This window comes from Scyliorhinus canicula, chromosome 7 (assembly GCF_902713615.1).
Source record: "Scyliorhinus canicula chromosome 7, sScyCan1.1, whole genome shotgun sequence".
Taxonomy (NCBI): Eukaryota; Metazoa; Chordata; class Chondrichthyes; order Carcharhiniformes; family Scyliorhinidae; genus Scyliorhinus; species Scyliorhinus canicula.
In genome coordinates, this window is record NC_052152.1 from 38,554,061 (window position 1) to 38,568,089 (window position 14,029).

The following is a 14,029-nucleotide window of genomic DNA, read 5'->3' on the forward strand; positions in this document are numbered from 1 at the left end:
ACAGACTCCACACAGACAGTGACCCAGCCGGGAATCGAACCTGGGACCCTGGAGCTGTGAAGCATTTATGCTAACCACCATGCTACCCTGCTGCCCCTTTTAAGAAGACGCAGTAGGGAACTACTAATAGTTAAGAGTTAAACAAAGTAGTTTTGTTTTTCTCACACAACTCAGTGTGGACTCTTCATTGCCCTTTACAAAATATTGCTTTTGCGCAGGTCATACACAATGGATTCACAATGAGGAAATAAGCTAACTGACCCAGAAAACCTCATGTGCAGCTCCCTCTTGAGGCTAACTGTGAGTCCAATTAATTTTTAAGGTGGTAAATAGGATGGTCATGTCATCAATCAGAAGCAATTGAATAGACGTGCCTCCCCCCCAACTTTACTCTTTATTAAATAGAACAAAAATATCAATAAATTAAACAAGAATGACAGGAGCGACAGTCCCTGATACTGTAACTAAAACAACAAGTCAAAGGAAACATAACTAACTAAATCAAAATGTTATTCCTGGGGGCGATGATGCCTCTGTGGTGCCCACTGATCATGGAAGTGACCCACCCCCCGCCTCCCTTCTTATAGGGACGCAAGCAATAAATGTCAAATCATAAATAAATACAAAAGAAAATTTAAGATAATAAGTTAGTGGTGCCCAACCAGTGCGCCACATATTAGTGTGCTGTGAAGACCACCCCCCACCCGTCTAAATCATCTAAAACAAGCCTCTGTCTTCAGCTCTGTAGTTGGCATCTCCAAGACCCAACAAATCCTGTGCCCCCTGCGCATGTGCCGGTTGGGAAAGAGTCGCACATGCACGGTTTAGATTTCTTATGTTGGTCAGGCCCAGGCGCATGACCAACAGGACATGGAGCTGAAGACAAAGGTCCCATGCATCTGCACAAAAAGCAAAAACTCAAAAAGGGCTCAAAAATCATGGGAGAAGCCAGAGAGAGACAGGACGAGGTGAGAAAAATAAACAGGAGAGAGGACAGGGAAAAGTTAAAATCGAATCTCCCAGTACGGGAAGAAGACAGAGAAAATAGGTGTGCCTCCAAAGTTTTGTATAGTATGGAGGTGTAGTCATGGCATATAAAAGGTTGGGAACCGCTTCAATAAATCCTCACTATAAACATGTGGTCGCATTCCTGAAAATTGCCACTTGAATCAACTTTATGTGAATCATGGTTTCCCATAAGAATCAATGTTAAAGCCGGACTTATGCTCCACAGGACATTTCTCGCCTGGAAAAAACCCAATATGCAAGTTGAAATACTGTGCCATACATGTGTAGCACTGTATTCTTGGCTGAAACTAAAATAAAATAAATCACTAGATTGTGTGTGTAGGGGGGAGCCGTGCTGCTGACCGGCGGTGGGGGGGGGGGGCTTCGTCGAGGGCTGAGGGGACTGACAGGGAGCGGCCAGGGGTGGCAAGAGGGTGTCCAGGGGGACACTATCTAGCAGGCCAGATCCGCATACAGTTGGCGTCATGTTGTACGGCGGGACAGCTGCAGGTTGTCACTGTGCGCACGCATAGCCACGGACCCGGCAATTCTCCGGCCGTTTATTTTGTGGAGGCTGGGGGTTTTCCGTGGCGTGGCTGCTATCCCCTCATCGGTCGGAGCATCGGCGCGGGGGCGGCACCAGCTTTTTCATCGTAAAACAGACACATCTTCCGGACATAGCCTCAAAATTGGCGCTGACCTGACAGGGCCTGATGTTGGCTGAAGGGAGCTTGGCGCGCTGCACGATGACACACGGAACGCGATGATGTGAGAAATGCAAGGATGAAAATCTGAATTTAAATCTGGGGGAACAGGTCCTGAAACCAACACCACTTTTATAGAAATCAACTTAAATCAGAGCAACATAAAACAAGTACTTCCTGTAAATTAAGTCAGAATATTATTCTTGTATCCAGTATATACAGTGGTACCTGCCAGTTGTGGAAGGCTTCAAGAGTCCCTGCGAAACTGCCCTCTTCTAGGACCACTGTAGAGCACGTCCTGAAAACTCAAGACCAATATCGTTAAGACTAAAGGAATAAGATGCTCGGACATCACCGATTTTCAAATTTTCGATGACAATTTTAAATTTGACAATTACTACCCAAAAATAAAATTACTTCCTCATTTGACAAATAATTGAAACTGTAACTTCTATAAAAGCTACACAATTGATTATGCAGAGAAAGGGGCCTTGTGTAATTGGGAACACCTATATCTGACATCAATTATGGAATGAAACGTCAGCCTTATCCATGAACCAATGGATTGTGATGGCATCAACATCCAGTTCAATATTCTATTCTGTACTAAGATTACGTTTTTTTTTATAAATTTAGATTACCCAATTATTTTTTCCAATTAAGGGGCAATTTAGCGTGGCCAATCCACCTACTCTGCACATTTTTGGGTTGTGGGGGCGAAACCCACGCAGACACGGGGAGAATGTGCAAACTCCACACAGACAGTGGCCCAGAGCCGGGATCGAACCTGGGACCTCAGAGCCGTGAGGCGGTTGTGCTAACCACTTGGCCACCGTGCTGCCCTGTAAGATTACGTTTTGATGAATTTGCCAAAGATCAAAGCTGTAAACCAAATTGCTCACAATTACATAGTGGTGACCTGACCTCGATTTTCGGCCTCATGAAGCACCAACAAGAAATCTGTAGGTGGGGATTGTTACTTTCAGAGACTTCATAGAATCACTACAATGCAGTAGGAGGCCATTCAGCCTATCGAGTCTGCACTGACCCTCACAAAGAGCACTCTACTTCGGACCACGCCTCCACCCTATCCTCGTAACCCCACTTAACCTTTTGGACATAAAGGAGCAATTTAGCAGGGCCAATCCACCTAACCTGACTGTGGGAGGAAACCGAAGCACCCGGAGGAAACCCACGCAGAGACGGGAAGAAAGTACAAACGCCACCCAGACAGTGACCCAAGGGCAGAATTGAACCCGGGTCCTTGAAGCTGTGTGGCAGTGCCACCGTGCCACCTACTTATTTTGTGATCCTGAGGAAGTCGGGTCCCGGATATAGTTGAAGGCATTCTAATTGTCTTGTTTACTTTGTCGGCAGGTGGTGGTGAATGCTTCACATTCTTGCCACGTTTGCATATTGTTAATTTAAAAACCCTTCCGTACAACTCATTTATGTCTAAATAAGTGAGCATCTGCTGAGTTGCTCCATCATTGGAGGTGGTCCCTGAGCCCTAAAATCTGGAATCCCCCTCTGTGAACCACTTTCCCTCTTTACCTCTCTTCCCTGCTTATACCTGTTTGATCAAGCTTTTGCCCAGCTTGCCTAAAATTCCCTTATGTGGTTTGGAGCCCTGGTTTACTCTACAGTAATTCTGTGAAGTGCCTGAAGAATTCATTATTCTAAAGTTGCTAAAAAATACTTATCGTTGTTGGAGCCTCAGATCTCTAGCATTGATGCCAAGGACATTAAATAGTCAATTTCCCTCCATTTTGGCATGGGGCAAGCACTACTTACCAATAGGAGCTGCTAATATTCTTACTCCTGGGAAAAGGCTCTTTATTTCAAGCATTATGATTGTGTTCGCTTCTTCTGTGTGTGCTAGGGTGCTGTGTTTTGAAAGGAAAATCATTTTGGATTGTACCCCAAAAAATTATTTTGTGCCTGCCTGTCATAACTTTGGCAGGAGTCTGTTGGAGCCACGAGAAACAAGTATAATGACCATGGGGAGGTATCTGTGTGTGCCTCTGCCTGCTGTTTGCTAACTATAAATATGTGCCTTGCTCCAGGCAGGTATTCATCATATGAAGGGTGTCCTACATGTCCGCCCATTTTCAAATATTTTTTCATTTGTATCTCACGAGGATTATTCATTTCCTTAATAGCCCCTGGAATAAATATTCACGTGTGTTAGTTCGGAATGCAGAACATATTGCATGGTTTTAATTATCTTCACATTCAACATTCTTAAGTGGGCCACGTCATTAGGACATTAAAATGGAGCGACATCAACTACCTGCGCTGAATTGAAGTCATTATTAGTCTCTGAGATCCACATTTAGTTTGGTCAAAATCGTGCTGGGTTTGGCTCATTGTTTATTAACATTTTTCATTTCTATTTCTTCGGGTACGATCGAACGGCAATATCGTGCTGGGTGCAAATCCGCACGAGCAGTTAGATAGCGGAATCGCACCGGACGATGGATGACAGGCAGCGGCGGTGAGGGTCTGGCACGGCTGGAATTCTCTGTTGTGAGACTGCTTCACGATCACTGCCAGCGAGGACAGAGAATTTGGCGTTGAGCTAAATCTCCCATTCACTGCAGCGGGATCAGACAATCCCATCCCTGGTTCAGCCATGAATAACCAACCCCCAACCAATGAATCACAACCAAGCTGTGCATTCCTATCATGTCCAGTCGTGAATAATGGTAGACAGTTAAGCAGCTAACAGGAGCTGAAGAGGCTCCACAACTATTCTCATGATTGGGGAGTCTATCATCTGTGCAAAAGACTGAAGCATTTGCAACCATATTTAACCAGAAGTGTCAAGCAGATGATCCATATCTACCTCCTCCTGAAGTCCCCAGCATAGGTGCCAATCTTTAGCCAGTTTGATTCACACAATGTAATGTCAAGATACGGTAAAAGACACAGGATACAGCAAAAGACCTGACAACATTCTGTCAATGGTACAGCACTGGGGACTTTCGCTCCAAAACTTGCTATGCCCCTATCCAAGTTGTTCCAGTACAGCTACAACATCTGCATCTATCCGATAATGTGGAAAATAGCCCAGGTATATCTTGTCAAAAAAAGACAAGACAAATTCAACGCGGCCAATGTCCACCCCATCAGTCGACTCTTGAACATCAGTAAAGTGATGGAAGGGGTCTTCAACAGTGCTATCAAGCGGCACTTATGCAGCAACAACCTGCTCACTGACGCTCAGTCTGGGTTCTGCCAGGGCCACTCAGCTCCTGACCTCATTGCAGCCTTGGGTCAAATATGGACAACAGAGTTGAACTCAGGAGGTGAGGCGTGAGAGACTGTCCTTGACATCAAGGCAGCATTTGACTGAGTGTAACATCAAGGCGCCCAGGCAAAATTAAAGTCACTGGGAAGCTGGTGAAAAACTCTCCACTGGTTGGAGTCATACTTGGCAGAAAAGAAGATGGCTTGTTTGCAGGAGGTCAGTCTTCTCAGTCCCTGACCTCACTGCAGGAATTACAAAGGGTCTTGTCCTGGGCTCAGCAATTTTCAGTTGCTTCATTATGAGGTTAGAAGCGGGGATGTTTGCTGATGATTGCACATTGTGCATTGTGCAGCGCCATTAACAACTTTGCAGATACCAAAGCACTCCAAGGCCGGGATTCTCCGCTATCCAGTGGGACGGGCCGTACTGGCGCCGAGAAGTGGCGTGAACCAATCCGGCGTCAGGCCGCCCGGAGGTTGCGGAATCCTCCACACCTTCAGGTGCTAGGCCGGCACCGGCAGGGTTGGCGCCACGCCAATTGGCACCGAAGGGCCTCCGCCAGCCAGCGCGAGTTGGCGCATGCGCGGGAGCGCCGGCGTGCTCTGGCGTGATCCCAGCACATGCGCAGGGGTGTTCTTCTCCGCGCCGGCCACGACGGACTGTTACAGCGGCCGGCACGGAGAGAAAGAGTGCCCCCACGGCACAGGCCCGCCTGCAGATCGGTGTGCCCCGATCGCGGGCCAGGCCACTGTGGGTTCCCCCCGGGGCCAGATCCCCCCGAGCCCCCCCCGAGGACTCCGCAGGTCGCCCGCAGAGCCAGGTCCCGCTGGTAAGGACCTTGTTTGATTTACGCCGGTGGGACTGGCAGAAAACGGGTGGCCATTCGGCCCATCGGGGAGCAGAGGATCGCTGAGGGGTGCCACTGCCAACGGCCCCCGACTGGCGCAATGCGATTTCCGCCCCCGCCGAAAAACCAGTGCCGGGGAATCCGGCAGCTGGCGTTGGGGTGGCGGGGCGGGATTCACGCTGCCCCGGGCAATTCTCTGGCTGGGTGGGGGGTCGGAGAATCCCACCCCATGCCTATTTGCAGTGAGTCTTGGACAGCATTCACGTTTGGGCTATTATTCGACAAGTAACATTCATGCCACACAAGTGCCAAGCAACGACCATCTCCAAGAGAGAATCTAAGCATCTCCCTTGATATTCCCTTGATAACGGGGCTAGTTTAGCACAGTGGGCTAAAGAGCTGACTTTTAATGCAGAACAAGGCCAGCAGCGGTGGTTCAATTCCTGTACTGGCCTCCCCAAACAGGCGCCGGAATGTGGCAACAAAGGGCTTTTCACAGTAACTTCATTGAAGCCTACTTGTGACAATAAGCTATTATTATTATTATATTCAACAGCATTACCATGCCTGAATACCCCACCATAAACATCTTGATTATCATTGCCTCAAAACTTCAGAGGATGGGAATTCCCCAAAGTCTACCAATGATCTACAAAGCACAATTCAAGTGTGTGAGTGAATATTCTCCACTAGCCAAGGTGAGTGTAGTTTAAGGAGGTGGGTGGAATGTCCATCAAACAGGCTGCTGGATCCTGAATGGTTAAGCTTCTTAAGTGCTGTTGGAGCTGAATCAAGTGGAGAATATTCCATCACACTCCAGAATTAGAATCATAGAATGGTTACAGTACAGGGGGAGGCCATTCAGCCTGTTGTGTCCATGGTGGTTCCCTGCAAGGGCAACTTGGCCAGACCCACTCCCCAACCATTCCCTGCAGTTATGAATTTTCGTTTTTTTTAGGTAATTATCCAATTCTCTTTTGAGACCCATGCTGGAATCTGCCTCCACCACTCTCTCAGGCTGTACATTCCAGATCCAAATATGGTGCCCTGACCTTTAACCCTGTTAGGTAATGGTAGGGAAGACGAATCACTTCCTGATCAGCCATGTGATTCAGAGACATACTCACCTGTACATAATTGAAGAGCCGGGAACAGTTCCTCCCTGTCTACTCTGTCCAGGCCTCTCATGATTTTGCACTTTTCTGTCAAATCGCCTCTTAAACTTCTCTTCCCCAAGGAAGACCCCACTTCTCCAATCTCCCCACAGAAATGAAGTTCCTCATGCTCGGAACCATTCTCATGAATCTATTCGACACCCACTCGAATGCCTTCACTTCCTTCCCAAAGTGCATAAATAGGGGAATAATTGCTCAATCACCTCATGGCTTAACTATTCTTTGATGCATTCCCTGAAAATTAAAACAACTGCATCGGGTGGCTTATTTGCTAACATTTTGAAGAAAATCCCATTTAAAAGTTTTTTTGATAATCAGCAGGAGCTTGTATATTTGCAATATTGATCAAATGTAAGAATTAATTGGTCATTTCCTAACTTTTATTGCGATGTTTTCCAATAGATTTTATTAAAGATATTGGGCGGAATTTTCAGTTTTTGAAGCTAAGTGGTGATGGAGGAGGTTCTGTAGCTCATTTTCTATTGGTTGGAATGACAGGAAATTGTGCCCAATTCCGGGCTTGGAAGCTCTTCAATTATGTACAGGAGAGTATGTCTCTGAATCACATGGCGGATCGGGAAGTGATTTGTCTTCCCTGCCATTAGCTAACAGGGTTAAAGGTCAGGGCATCATATTTAACTGCTGTCCGAACACAAACATTTCACTCTCTCCAGCCGAGCTGTCTCCAGGAGATCCACAGGGATGGCTTCTTGTTAAGAAGAAAGAAGTCTTACAACACCAGGTTACAGTCCAACAGATTTGTTTCAAATCACTAGCTTTCGGAGCACTGCTCCTTCCTCAGGTGAATGAAGAGGTAGATTCCAGAAACATATATACATAGACAAAGTCAAAGATGCAAGACGATGCTTTGAATGCGAGCATTTGCAGGTGATTAAGTCTTTACAAATCCAGAGAGTGGGGTAACCCCAGGTTTAAGAGGTGTGAATTGTCTCAAGCCAGGACAGTTTGTAGGATTTTGCAAGCCCAGGCCAGATGGTGGGGGATGAATGTAATGCGACATGAATCCAAGGTCTTGGTTGAGGCTGTACTCATGTGTGCGGAACTTGGCTATAAGTTTCTGCTCGGCGATTCTGCATTGTCGCGCGTCCTGAAGGCCGCTTTGGAGAACGCTTACCCGAAGTTACCACATCATTGTTAAAAAGAGCATAGGGAGCACTGAAAATCGCTTATTGTCACAAGTAGTCTTCAAATGAAGTTACTGCGAAAAGCCCCTAGTCGCCAAATTCCGGCGTCTGTTCGGGGAGGCTGCTACAGGAATATCATAGAGTAAGACAACCACTAGATGGCAGCACTCTTTACCTTAGGGAAAGCTTGAAAACCCAAACCAGCCTCATCCCTCCGGCATGGGAGGCCATTGCAGAGCAGGCCAGCGAGGCTGGCACCTGCCCCCAGAATGCGATCCAGTGCAGGTAGATGATGAATTATCTCAGTCACTCCGCCAGGGCGCGATTCTCCGGAAAGATTTCTAAGTGTGGTAGTGAGCTTCCCGGCGAGGCCGGCAATGAAATACAATGTTAATTGGTCCACTTAACGAGGTCCCACAGGCTTCACGCCGCACATGAAGGCTCGCCAGCCGACTCGCCAGAGCCACGGTTACCAGCCCCCCGCTAACAAGGGTCGAGAAGCACGTAAACAGCTCAGTCAACCCCACTCAGCTTGCAGCCATGGTGCCAAGGTGACTGGCCCCACGATTTGGAGACACCGACCCGGGGAGGTTCCTCAATGCAGTGGAGGCAAGGAGGGATGTTCTGTTCCCCCGAGGGTCCTGGAGGGTGAGCCACAGGGAAGCCAGTGCTGCCTGGGATGATGTGGCAGCGGCCATCAGCTCGGGAAGCGTGACCAGGAGGATTGACCTCCGGTGCCACAAGAAGGTCAACGACCTACATTGGGTCACATGCTTGAGTTGACACCGCCCCCCCCCCCCCCTCCCCCGAAACCTTCCCAGTCCTATAGTAGTGATATGTATATAGGCTGGTATATGAAGGGTTAACAACTGCATCATAGAGTAAGACAACCACTAGATGGCAGCACTAGATTCAGATATAAATATGTAAACCTGGAAGATCCTCCCTCTCTTCGACCAGGAGTGACTAGACAGCAGTTCGAGAGCTATATAGCTTAGTTAATTCTTATAGTTAAATACAATTAATCCTTATTCTGATTTACTTTATTATCAGTGATAGTTCTGAAGAGTGAACAAATTCATTATTATTTAACTCGTTATTCATTAAACCTATTTTGCTTTGAATTGAAGATTGGTAGTTTCTGTGAAATCTAACCATCAGACCATTCTGGAAGTAAAGCAAAGAGTAATGACATATTACAAACAAGTAATATAACAACCCCCACGTGACCAGCCCCCCCCCCCCCCCCCCAATCCTCCATTGAACCCCAACCCACCCTAGAGGTTACGGGGGTGGCCGAGGACAGAGCGGTCCCCAGTGAGGAGGTCGGTGCACGCCGCAGAGATGAGGATCCACCGGGCCCCATCCGGAGGACCTGCCAAATGTGAATTGTTATTGCTTTACTGACTGACCCATCCCTCCCACTGACCACATGTTCATCCTCCTGCAGGTCCTCCAGGTAACAGCGCTGGCCCATCCCGGAGTGGCCCCCTCTCCTGCCTCCTATGTGACCACCTCGGAGGAGAGCTCGGAGGATGCCACAATTAAAGCGTCACAGCTGTCATCATCCCCACCCTCCACACCTTGGTGAGCAACGTTAGTGAATAGGCTTCTGGGCACAATCTGGTGAGCACCACACACTCATTAATGTACATCAGGTGGAGGCAGGAACCCCCAGGTGAGACAGCAGTGGGAGGTCTGCTGGATCCCAGGACCCAGTTGGGTCCCAGCCAGATGCTGAGCATACTATTCCAGAGCTGATGGAGACTTTAGTGAGCAGCATTAGATGTAGTGACGCTCCAGCAGGTCCATAGCCAATTGGAGGAGTCCCAAAAGCTATGGGTAGAGGAAATGTCACCGGCAATGTGGCACTGAGGCCAACACTGCTAGGATGGCAACTACAATGGAGAGCCTGGTGCATGATGTCAGCAGCATTAGTGGAAGTGTCCAAGGCGTGGCGTAGTCGGCAACGGCCATGGCTGAGGGCCCCGGCAGAATATTCGACTCACTGGGGGACATGACCCAGTACCAGGCTGACATTGATGAGGCTCTGAGGGACATGTCCCGGTATGAGATAGGAATGGCGGAGAAGCTGCGGAGAATCGGCAAGGGCGTTGACACCATGGTGCAGACATTGGAGAAGCGCCAGATCTGGCAGTCCAGACAATGCAGGGGCAGTTGGAGCTCAATCCACCTGCCCCACCGTCCCGAGGTGAATGCCAAGGCCCTATGGGCAGTGAGCGGGAGGAGGGGGCGCAGGGTGGCAACACGGTCCCGTCCCATGGAGTTGCGACATTGACCACCAGCTCCCCATCTGATGAGGCCGCGTCTCGCAGCCAGCATCCGGAAAAGAGCGACACAGCTGTGCATATGCCACCATCAAGTGTGCCGGAGCCCACTGATCCCAAAGCCCCCCGAGGATGGCCACCAGGGACATCAAAGGCCTTGGCACATGGTAAGCAGCTGGCTGCCGCCACCTCAGATGTGCATCCTGGGGATACACCTGAATGATGCAATAGATCAAGGAAGGCCAAGCATGCCGAGGATCACCAAGAGGGCACTTGGGGGTGGGGGCAGGTGGGAGGTAAGGTGTGGAATGTGTATTTGGTGGGGGGGGGGGGGGGGGGCAGAGGTATGGGAAGGTGGGGACAGTGGTGAGGCACCATTGAAAGGGTGGGGCAGTAGTGTGCACTTGGACAAGGAACATTAAAATACCCTCACCATAATCAGTATGACCCCTCTGGCTTTTTCTTCCATGATGAGGGCCGACCACCAATTCCACATCCCCCAGACGTGCCCCCCCCCCCCCACACCTTCTGTCCGACATGCCCTGCTCATGCACACCCAGGCGCGGACATATGCCCAGGGCCCATCCCCTGGGTGATCTAAGTTTGCCCGCTGCGTCTAAGGTGCTGCCTCCCACAGTGCTCAAGCAAAGTGTCCATGCATCAAGGTGTGATTAGGATGCGAATCAATGACTCCCACATGCTACATGGCCCACCCACGGGGATCCACTTGAGATGTGTGAAGTGCTCACTTAGCCATGATTGCCAATTCCCGATTAGCAATCGCATTCAGCCGCACGGCCAGAGACCCCTGTGGGCATTGGGAGCTATGGGTGATCATTGGAAACAGGCAGGGACCAGGGTTGCCCCCCTAATGGGAACACATGGTCCGTGGATTGGCATGGATGACACACGCACAATCGACCCCACCCCCCGGAGTGGAACCCCTCATTCTTACCCCAGCCCCGAGACCTCCTGTCCCCAATGGTGGACCATCCCCAACTGTGGTTGCACCCCCAGTTGCACCCCCACCAACCCAGTGCCCCTGGGCTCACTGCCTGTGAGTGAAGCTCACCTCCTCGGCTCCCTGCAGCAGTCCATCCGTCAGGTTCATGTTTTTCAAAAGGGGTACTACCAGTGTGACCACTTGCTGGGGAAGCCACTGGATCATGGGAGACCGATGGCTGTGGGGTAAGGAAACAGGGCTTAGATGGTGATAATTTGTTTCTCGTCACGCTATGGCGGGATCCCGATTTCGCCGACTGGAGCAGGCCAGTTGCATCGCCAACGATTTGGCGCCCGCCGCGGTTCTCGTTTTAGGCTGCTCCTCCGATTCTCTGGCCTCATTGTGCTCTAGCTTGAGCGAAACCAGGCCAGAGAATCACACCCGTAGGGTTTTACAGCACACAGGCAAGGCCATTCGGCCCATCATGGCTGTGCCAGCCATCAAGCACCTTTCCACTCTAATCCCATTTTCCAACACTCGGTCCATGGCCTTGTATACAATGACATTTCAAGTGCTCATTTAAATGTTGTGGGTGCTCCCACCTCTACCACCCTTTCAGGCAGTGAGCTCCAGATTCCTACCACCCTCTGGATGAAAACATCTTTAATCAAATCCTCTTAAGCCTTCTGCTCCTTACTTTAAATTTATGCCTCTACTTTTTGACCCCTCTACTAAGGGGAAAGGTTTCTTCCTATCTATGACCCTCATGCTTTTGTACATCTCGCTCAGGTTCCCCCCTCGGCCTTCTCTGCACAAAGGAGAACAACCCCAGCCTGACCAGCCTCTCTCCAGAGCTGATACATTCCAGCCCAGATGCCCAGGCAGCATCCTGCTGAATCCCTTCTGCACCCTCCCTAACAGAGTCACATCCCTCCATGGTGTGGCGACCTTCAATTCCCTCCAATATCAAAATCTCATCATGACATCATGCACTCAGGAGTCTTCTCTCTTCACACACATTGCGGGGGTCACATGTCACCACTTATTGACTCATGGATACTGTCGCATCACTACCATCTCATTTAGCAAGCTGTGCACCCTCCATCCCTGGCCCTTCTTGGAGGGCTCAACACATTTTCCAACCTCTGCTCCATCCCTTCTCATCACGTTCATTTTCCTTTGTCTTCATCTCGTCCAAACTGGCCCACAACAGAAGGAGAAGATCCCAGACTGGAGGAGGGATGGCCAACATCACATCCTTCATCAAATGCAAGGAGGATGCCATTGGGCTGGCTGGGGAGATCGGGGATCACTCCTGTGGGGAAGGATGATTGGCTTATCCCGGTAACCGAGCACAGGTGATACCTCCTTGAGTTCTGACATCCTGACATTCACAGTGAGTGGCATCCAATCTTGCGTTATGTCCGCTCATGAACTAAAACCATTTTCTCTCTTTCATTGGTACCAACAGATCTAGGCACATGAGGAGGACCAACATAAAGCAAGGCCCCCAGATCATCATGAGGATGAAAACACCAAAGCAGAGCAGCGATCAGCTGCACCCTCCACCACCACATATATCTTGGCGGGTCATTGTACCAGGTTAGGCACAAGGTCTCACTGTGGAGAACACCTCTGTGTATATTCATGTTTGTTCCTAGTTGGAACAATGTCACTCCAAGAGTTTGATCACGTGACACACTGATGATATCATTGGCCGTTTGGGTGGGCTAACAGTCAGTCTATTTATTTTACAGCTTGTGAGAAAACACCTTTCCAATAAAGCTCTTGTTGTTTGTGCCTTCATGGTCTGCAAGTCGATCTTTTAAAAATACCACAAAGCGACTGGCAACAACGTGCTTGATCCACATTGAAAACACCCGAAAAAGAACCGCACCAATCTAATGGAGTCAGAAAAAGTGGCTGTTGTCCAGTCCTGGCGGTGCGGCCTCTGCCACCTGCACCCAGGCCATGTGTACATCAGTGGGTGGCAGCCTCCCTGCCACCCCGGGGATCAGAGTTCCCCACCTCTCCACCACAGCATACAGCAGGGTCTGAGGCTCTGCATCCGCGAACCAGGGTGTCGCTCTTCATGATGCCAGCTTGTTGGCTGGGGTGAGTGGGTGTGGGGATGAGGGTGCTAATACGTGGCTGCAACTTGTCAGCCTCTCGATTGGCAGTCCCGACTCTGTTGAATCGGGCACCGCTTTTCACTGGAAACTCTCAGGTTCCATGTGGCGCCGATACTAGCCCATTAACGGGTCATGAATTTCACCGCGGCTGGTGCCAATTTTGTTGTCGTTCAAACTCAGGACAATTTGTGGAGAAGACATGATGACCAACTTTTAGCTGTTGGGGCAGCACAGTGGCACAGTGGTTAGCATTGCTGCCTACGGCACTGAGGACCCGGGTTCGAATCCTGGCCCTGGGTCACTGTCGGTGTGGAGTTTGCACATTCTCCCCATGTTTGTGTGGGTTTCACCCCCACAACCCAAATGTGCAGGGTAGGTGGATTGGCCATGCTAAATTGCCCCTTATTTGGAAAAAATAATTGGGAACTCTAAATTTAAAAAACAAACTTTTAGCTGTTGGAACAAGGTTGCCAGAAGCAGAGTTAGCCGAGAGCCTGCAACAAACTGTGCCAAGTTAAGACCTGTACATACCTG

The 14,029-nt window shown here is 49.5% G+C and overlaps 1 long non-coding RNA gene across 2 annotated transcripts in view; it reads left to right on the forward strand.

The window, feature by feature from the left end:
- The window catches only part of LOC119968598, a 56,539-nt gene extending 43,372 nt beyond the window's left edge, over window positions 1-13,167 (forward strand). The window contains exon 3 of one of the 2 annotated variants that reach the window (XR_005461147.1): window positions 12,835-13,167. This is a non-coding gene — a long non-coding RNA (uncharacterized LOC119968598). Of the gene's footprint in view, window positions 1-9,582; window positions 9,693-12,834 lie in introns of those variants that run through there. The other variant, XR_005461148.1, reaches the window with a different exon arrangement.
- Window positions 13,168-14,029: the final 862 nt, after the last annotated feature.